The sequence below is a fragment of the Henckelia pumila genome, chromosome 2 (genome assembly GCF_033568475.1).
Source record: "Henckelia pumila isolate YLH828 chromosome 2, ASM3356847v2, whole genome shotgun sequence".
Taxonomy (NCBI): domain Eukaryota; kingdom Viridiplantae; phylum Streptophyta; class Magnoliopsida; order Lamiales; family Gesneriaceae; genus Henckelia; species Henckelia pumila.
The window spans coordinates 153,079,989-153,089,968 of NC_133121.1; positions in this window are offsets into that span (position 1 = coordinate 153,079,989).

Genomic DNA, 9,980 nt, shown 5'->3' on the forward strand with positions numbered 1-9,980 from the left:
ATTCAACTCCCAAGTTCGATCCAACCCGAAACTCCAATCCAAGTCTGAAATAAAGAATATACGGATTCGGTGTCAATCCAACAACTCAAACAAACCCGGAAATTAACCGAACAAACCAACGATAATCTAAAACTCAATTTCAACGGCATAACGGCTATAACCGGTCAAACCAAAAATCTCCAATAACAACAAACAATCTCAAACCATCCATATCAACTTCTCAATCAACAAAACAATCCAAAATCAACCAAACCTCAACAAAATCCAATAACTCCATTTTCGAAAATAGGCTCCAAAATTCATATAAAATCCAAACTTCGTTCTTTTTCCAAACCGACTTCGAATACACGATTTATGCTAGCTCAAGAACAACATACTCCAAGAATATCAATTTCTGACGACCCAACAAAAATCAAAGTTTGAGGATCGTAGCAAAACTTACGTCAAAATGAAGCCCTCGTTGCAGTGATCGTGGAACTCAACTCGGAATGAAAATCTAACAGTCGGATCGTGCGAATCGGGCGGAAGAAAAGCTTGAAAAGTCGCGTCCCATGGCTTCGACTCAGTACGTATGAAAAGGAGGAAGGAGGATAGGTATGGAGTGATGGGAAAGGCAACTTGCCTTAAGATAATATATAAAATCCACATTTTGCATTTTGGTCCCTCAATTCTCCAAAGTTTGCAAAATGAACCCTGCGAATAATCAAAATGACCCTCAACCATTGAAAACCCTAATTATCTCAATTAAACTCAATTATAATAAAATCGGGGCATTACACATCTTCTTCCCCATCATTTGATGCAGCATCAGACTCACTATCACTAATCATTACATTGTGAGAACTGTCTGCAAACGGATCATGTGCCTCTGTAATATTTCCTGCAATTGCATCTGACATATTTGTTCCCCTAATCATGGGCCCTCTTGCGACATCTTGTTGTGTGGGATTCGTGAGATGATGATCTCAAGGTCGTGAATTCAAACCCCAAGATAGTGTTTCGTGTTGGACCCATCCGTGATCTTCTTTTGTGGGAACCATGATATGATGATCCCATATGCAAGTATCAATTCCAGAATACGGTTGCGTACCTGCAGTATCAATGTGGCGTGTAGAAGTTTGTGGCTGATCATTGAAATCTTTTGTGCTCAAACCTTGTGTTATCCCTGGCATAAACGACTCATGATCACAACTTCTTACGTCGTAAGATACTGGAGATGATTCAACATACAGGTAGAAGCAATGTAGTGTCGGTGAATCAAACATGAATTGTAGACTATCATCATCAGTGATATACACATGCTCTTCAATATGACGAGACATCACGTCATAAGAATATTTGTCGACAGTTTAACAGTGAATTGGGATGGGTCGATTAGTAGGAGGCGCTGCACCTCATTCATTAGTTGAGAAAATGTAATAGAACGTGGAATTTTCATGGGCCTAATTGCTGGTATGCTATATCCGACCCTCTCATTCTGGACAATGACATAACCACCTACGTAGAGTCAGTGTTCTAAAAATCCCCGCCTAGGCGCTAGGCGGCGACTCGCCACCTCGACTAATGTCTGGGCGGTGCTCTGGGCGTCGCCCGATTAATTGGCCGCCTGGGTCACCTACTGCCTAGTCGGTTTACCCATTAATAAAAATTAAAAAATTTAATTTTTTAAATTAATAAAAAAAACTTAAAAGTAGATATTTTAATTTTTGAAAGAATTTTACACAAAAACTGAACAAACATAAGATATAAAAATTATTTTCCATAGTGAAACTCATAAATATTCCAAAATTTTAATTTTTTTAGGCTAAAAAAAAACCGCCTAGTCGGCTACCACCTAGCGCTTTTTAGAACATTGCGTAGAGTAATGCACTAACAACATCCATTTCCATATTAAACAAAAAATATATGATATCAACATTCTTAAAAAAAATTATTATAACAAAAAAATTAATAAAACCGTTCATTTAAAAAAATTTAAATGATAAATTTTATCAAACCATTGATATTTATACTCGATTTTTTGTTTAATAAATTTCATATTCAATTCTTATAACAAAGATTGCTAATTATACACTTGATTATTCTATTTCTACTTCGGGAACATACGGTAATATGAAATCATGGAATATTTGATTTATCTCTAAAAGTTTAATGTGTGATGATAAATTTCATAATTTCAATTAAATATATTGTGAATAATATTTAACACAATAACTATTTTATAAATTTTTATTTTATTTTAATAAAGTAATGTCTTTTATATCAGATAACATGATTACTTAAAAAATTATTTTTAAAATTTAGAAAAAAATTATTATTGCCATAAGATAATATATTGGAATATGAAACTTAAATATAAGTTACTGGAAAAACTAAAATAATAAAATATTAAAATTTGAAAACGTAATAAATCGGTTAGAAAAGAAAATAAAATAAAAGAAAAAAGGTAACGATACTTTAATGAGTAATGTAGTTTTTCTTTCTAAATATTTAGATATTTTTATAAAAACTTTTTAACGGACTAATTTTAGGAATTAAGATAACAAAACTACTCAAAATATAATAATGAATGAAAGTGTATTATTGGTAATATATTATAAAATTTAAAGATAAAGTCTATTCAACAAAAATTAGAGTACACATATTACTCTCTATTTTATAAAATATAAATAGATTATCTAAATATTTCATAAGCAATATATCCTCTATAAATTTCTATAATAATTACAGTTAGTCTCGTCATCTTAATTATCAAAGTAATAATATAATTTATTAATATAATATTACATTCAAACTGTAAAATATAATATTTATTTTTATTATTTCAAAATATGTTGTGAATATATAATCATAGCTTCAAGTATGAATTAAATAATATAGATGACATTGCAGATGATTTCGTTACCAATAAAACAAAAAATCCAAAATGAAACTAATTAAAATTATTTATTTCTAGTTATGAAAATTGATAAATATTTTGAATAAATTACAGATAATCAATTTCACTGTAATGTTCATTAAGATTATAGTTCATTTCACAAGAAAAAGAATAACAGATTACACAAAAAAAAAAACAAATAAATCTTCATTCTTGAAAAATAAAGAAAATCAAATAAAAAAAATGCGTGACTATAATTTTAAAATAAATTAATTAATTACTATTTCGTAAAATAATTAAGGCCCCGTTTGGTTTCAAAAGCTAGGCCAAAAAAAGCACTTTTTTAAGTGCTTTTCATTTAATAAAGTGTTTGGTTGACCGAAAAAGTGCTTAAATAAGCACTTTTTAAAGTCAAAATTAAAGCTTTTTCAAAAGTCAAAAATTATAGCTTAAAAAAATGCTTTTTTAAAAAATGTATACCAAATCCAAACGGGACCTAAATAAAATTACAAAATAAGATTTATCAATACTTTAAGCATAAAATATATTTAAAAAAAAGAGCATAAAATACGTAAAGATAACTTTTAACAAAAATAAATTTATTTTAAATATTATATTCTACAAAATAAACCAATAATATAATTCGTAGAAAATAATAACGATAATTATCTGTTAACTATGTATGAAGACAAGATCAACTGTCGAATTAAACTATAATCTGTCAATAAAAAAATAAAAATATCAACCCAAAAAAATTTAATAAACTAAAAATTAAACATAGACACTTACTTACATTTAACAAAAACGAAGGAAGCTGGAGTAAAAATAGGAACGAAATTCGAATATATAAAGGAATGGAGAAATGAAAATAATAGAGTTGAGATATACACCCGTGAATCAATAATTCACAACCCATAATCAACCCGTGAATCAATAACCCACGACCAAATTGCGTGAATCAAGGAGCTTTTTGAATCCGGAGCAGACTGCTCAGGATTCAAAAAGTAATCTGGCCAAATTTGACCGAATTTCTCTTTCTTACTTTATTTTAAAAAAAAAATCGGCTGAACCGATAATTTTTGGTCCAGTCGATTTTATTTGAGCCGGTCGTTTATTATTATTATTTTTAATATATAAATATAAATCCTGAAGAACCTGTCCCGGATTCATCAGAGATCTGATGAATCCGGTACAGACTGTCCCAAATTGTACTAGTTTGGTCAATTTCTACATAATGCAATATTTTAACGGCAAATGATAAATAAATCCCTATCATCAAACTTATTTTTGTCCTCAGTCCCCATGTCAGCAAATATTTGTTTCCACTCTCTGACAAAGTTCTGGCATTTGTTTCAACTCTCTATTTAAGCATAAAATACGAAAATGCCCCCACTTTCTTTTGAAACCCAATAATACCCGCCACTCTTTAAAAATAAAATAAAAATTACTTATAAGGCAACGTGTAGTTTATTTCCCTCATTCTTGTTGAAATTCTCCTCAAATTTATCTATCAATCGTAAGCGACTAATCCACCGATCGCAATATTGCAGCTCTGCTTCGTATCGGATCGAAGAAAATTGCTAATCATTGTGAATTACTTCTAGAACGTGAAAATCTTTTTGAAGAACCATTATTCAAAGATTTTAAGGTACTATTTTAGGTTTTTAAAAATTTGCAGCCAATAAATTGCATTACAGTATTTGATGTAGTGTAATTGTTTTTATATATCATTTTCAATTGAACGATTCTTTGAGATTTGTTATGATTTTAGTGATTCTATTAAATTTTTGTGTCATCGTGTGAATTGTATAGATTTTTTTTATCAATCTCTGGTTTTCCCGTATATAGGTGGGAATGAATCTCATTTATTGGAATTTTGAGATAAAGTAACTGAAATTCCTTGTTGTTCTCGAATATAACGATTTAATTCCGAATCATAATGGTTTTATTGCTGCATTATGACCTAGATATTGATAATTTTTTATAATTAAAATAAAAATGGGCTGCTTGAATTTGTTATTGTGCACTGTTTTTTTTATGTCATGTGTTATACGAATGAATATATGATTTTCAATTTAGATCTTATTGTATTGAATGTAGTTTTTTTAATAGTTTGATAGTGAAATCTAGAAGTGATTCTTGTATTTTTTTTTTTTTGGTTATTACAAGTAAAAAAAATAGATTTTTGTGATTTCAATCTTTATTAGATGTAGCTTGATGGATATTTTTGTGAGTCTAAGAACAATGTGCCGAATTTGTTTGGACTCCCCAATTGAGGTTAAATTATAAAATTACCTTGAAATAATATAAAAACTCACTAATACTCATTGATTAATAAATATTTATTTAATAGTTCTTATTCTCTCTTTCCAATCAAACGTTTTTCCAATTTGTCTTCTACTTGAATCCTTCATTGACGGCTAAATCAACGACGATCAATATATTTGTGTCGATGTTTTGTGCAACAAACTGAGGCGAAAAGAGTTTAAAGCTAAGAATCGTTAGATTTTGAAAATCTTTTCGTAGAACCAAAATCGAAACAACAAGTTTAAGGTAGATTTTTTTCTGAAAAATTAAGAAATTTTTAGATGCAATTTCATCTGGATGATTGGGTTTTTTTTTTTCTTAACAATTGAGTGATTCTTTGAGTGTTTTGTATGTTGTGTTGTGGTTATGTTGAAGTTTCGTACATAGCGTGAATTATACAAATTTGATGGACATCTTTTATATTTTACATATATAAATGGATCTGTGGTTCATCTCAACCCATTGTGTATTGATTATCTAAAATTTGTAGTTATTCTCGATTATAATGATTTCATTGTCAATTTTCATCGTTTAGCACTGGATTATAAATATTATGTGGATATTCTTTGTAATATTCAAATCAGCTGCCTAAAATTTTTATCTTGTTATTATTTTTGTTGTTGTGGAATGTGTTATGTATAAAGCCTCGATCTTTATTTTTTAGTCTTATTGTATTGAATGTTATGTTTTTTATTGATTGGATTGAGAATGGAATCTATAAATGGTCGTAGGTGAAGACGGATATGAAACACAAAAAAAGTTTGAAGGTTTTTTTTCAAAATATGTTTTCATCTTGGAAATCGATTTTAAATATTATTTTTCCGCAAATATTTGAAAGTTTCTGCATTTTGGTGTTGATTTTTGGTGTTTTTTTTTTTTTTTTGTAATTCTCGATTGTGTCCCTTTGTCCCAAATTTGTAGTGTTCTAGTGTTGATCGTGCTCACTTTCTTGTTTAAATTTTATATTTGTTTCCTTTGATTAATTGTTCAAAATTGTAGAATGATTATGCAGAAGTTCGTAAATTTTGTTTTAAATGCTTGACTTCGATTTCGTTATCCACAATTGCGAGTGTTTTATTATTTAATTTGATAAAATCATACGCATTTATTTATTTGGTTGTCACAGTGGATTTTTTTACTCTTAATCCTTCAATTGTATTTTAAGGTTCATAAATTATTTTTTAGTTATTTATTTTCATGTGTTTATCTCTATTTTTATGTTTTTGTTCTTGAATTTGTTATATGATTTTTGTTTATATTGTCGGCTGCTTCATTGAAATAATTATTTATTTGAAATGATTAAATGATTATGGTAAATCCAATTTTTCTTAAACTTTATTTTGGTTCTTTAATTTTTTTGAATCTGTTTGTTAATGCATTTTGTGAGTTCATTGGAGTAGCCCGTGACACAGAAGAAATGAGGACAAATAAAAAGACGGTGAAGATGGACACTAATCGAACTTGTGTTGCTGCAAGTATGTTATCTGAAGAAATGAATATATTATCTGTTGAACATGGATCGCTGGAAAATAATTTTGAGTTATTTTTATTATATGGTTATGTTTTTTGGGTTGATGTAAGTATGACAATAATTAATTAGTAGAAAGACATGTTGTAAACTCAATGTGATTCAATCTCTTATTTAAGCTTCAGTGAAATCAATTTTTATGTGTGTTATGTATTTTTGGTACAAAAATTAAAGATAATAGTACATAATTTGTATAATTTAGCATAGTTATTCGTCTTTCTAGGTTGATAAATTGTTTTACTAAGATTGAATATGTCAACCAAGTAAAAAATTTTATGATCGAATATATATATATATATATATATATATATATATATATATATATATATAAATCTTATGATGGCATATATAAATATATATTCGAGTAATCTTACTAAGAAGAACATGTCAACCAACTAAAATAAATTAGGTTCGAATTCTTCAGAATTTGGAATAAATCAAAATTAATTTGCAACAATCTCGGAATCATCATCCAATTACTTGAGTGTTGGTCATCTTATGTTATGTATACTATTTTGGCAAATATATAAGAGAATACATCTTTTTCATTATTCAATGAGATCATGTGTAACAATATTATTCATTGCTCAATATTGTAGGACATGAGGATCACACTCTCCTAGTGAAAGTGGCTTTGAATCAAAATGTCATGTATTATCTAGGAACAATCTCAGACTTATGCAGAATATTATTTTTGATTTTAGGAACAAGAAGACATGTTCATGTTAACATGCACCAATATCCTATAATACACAGCATGACACAAGTGAAGAGGAGTTTTCAGTCCCTAGAGATTGGTAGAACCATCACTCAAGTGTTTGTCTAGTAATGTGTCTTGCTCCACTCTTGTCTAAGTTGTATGATGAAGACATTGATCATGACCCAATGAGAGCACCATTTGTGGATGTCCATTGTCACCCAATGTATACAATAGGATATATTTTCCAAAATCCAAACTATTAACTTGTTTAATATGATGTTTTCTCATCTTTGAAGACTATCATTTACTCTAATTTCACTCATCTTTCAAAACATGTGAGTGCGAGATGGAGCACAGCTAATACACATAGATGGGATAACTATTATTGAATCGAGAACAATTTGTTTCGATTGTAGGACAAATATTGTGGGTCATGAGGATCATACTCTCCTAGTTAAAGTGGCTTTGGATCAAAATGTCATGTATTATGAACAATCTCAGACTTATGCAGAATACTATTTTTGATTTGCGGAACAAGAAGACATGTCCATGTTAACATGCACCAATATCCTATAATACACTGCATGACACAAGTTGAGAGGAGTTTTCAATCCTTAGATATTGGTAGAACCATCACCCAAGTCTTTGTCTAGTAATGTGTCTTGCCCCACTCTTGTCTAAGGTGTAGGAGGAAGACATTGATCATGACCCAATGAGAGTACCATTTATGGGTGTCCATTGCCACCCAATGTATACAATAGGGGTATGTCTTCCAAAATCCAAACTCTTATCTTGTTTAATATGATGTTTTCTCATCTTTGAGGACTATCATTTACTATAATTTCACTTATCTTTCAAAACATGTGAGTGCGATATCGAGCACAACTATTACGCAGAGATGGAATAAATATTATTGAATCGAGAAAAATATGTTCCAACTTTAGGACAAAAATTGTGGGTCATGAGGATCATACTCTCCTAGTTAAAGTGACTTTGGATCAAAATGTCATGTACTATGAACAATCTCAGACTTATGCAGAATAATATTTTTTATTTGCGGAACAAGAAGACATGTCCATGTTAACATGCACCAATATCCTATAATGCATTGCATGACACAAGTGGATAGGAGTTTCAATCCCTAGAGATTGGTAGAACCATCACTCAAGTCTTTGTCTAGTAATGTGTCTTGCCCCACTCTTGTCTAAGGTGTAGGAGGAAGACATTGATCATGACCCAATGAGAGCATCATTTGTGGATGTCCATTGCCACCCAATGTATACAATAGCGGTATTTCTTCCAAAATCCAAACTCTTAATTAATATGATGTTTTCTCATCTTTGAGGACTATCATTTACTCTAATTCCACTCATCTTTAAGAACATGTGAGTGCGATATCGAGCACAACTAGTACGCAGAGATGAAATAAATATTATTGAATCGAGAACAATGTGTTTCGATTGTAGGACAAACATTGTGGGTCATGAGGATCATACTCTCCTATTTAAAGTGGCTTTGGATCAAAATGTCATGTATTAGGAACAATCTCAGACTTATGCAGAATAATATTTTTGATTTGCGGAACAAGAAGACATCTCCATGTTAACATGCATCAATATATAATACATTGCAAGACACAAGAGGAGAGGAGTTTTCAATCCCTAGATATTGGTAGAACCATCACCCAAGTGTTTGTCTAGTAATGTGTCTTGCCCCACTCTTGTCTAAGGTGTAGAAGGAAGACATTGATCATGACCCAATGAGAGCACCATTTGTGGATGTCCATTGCCACCCCATGTATACAATAGGGGTTTGTCTTCCAAAATCCAAACTCTTAACTTGTTTAATATGATTTTTTCTCATCTTTGAGGACTATCATTTACTCTAATTTCACTCATCTTTCAAAACATGTGAGTGCGAAATCGAGCACATTTAGTAAGCAGGAATGAGATAAATATTATTGAATCGAGAAAAATGTGTTCCGATTGTAGGACAAAATTTGTGAGTCATGAGGATCATAATCTCTTAGTTAAAGTGACTTTGGATCAAAATGTCATGTATTAGGAACAATCTTAGACTTATGTAGAATAATATTTTTTATTTGCGGAACAAGAAGACATGTCCATGTTAACATGCACCAATATCCTAGAATACACTTCATGACACAAGTGAAGCGGAGTTTTCAATCCCTAGAGATTGGTAGAACCATCACCCAAGTTTTTGTCTAGTAATGTGTCTTTTCCCACTCTTGTCTAAGGTGTAGGAGGAAGACATTGATCACGACCCAATGAGAGCACCATTTGTGGATGTCCATTGCCACCCAATGTATACAATATGGGTGTATTTTCCAAAATCCAAACTCTTAACTTGTTTAATATGATGTTTTCTCATCTTTGAGGACTATCATTTATTCTAATTCCACTCATCTTTCAGAAAATGTGAGTGTGAGATCGAGCACAACTAGGACGCAGTGATGAGATAAATATTATTGAATCGAGAACAATGTTTTTCGATTGTAGGACAAACATTGTGGGTTATGAGAATCACACTCTCCTAGTAGACATTGA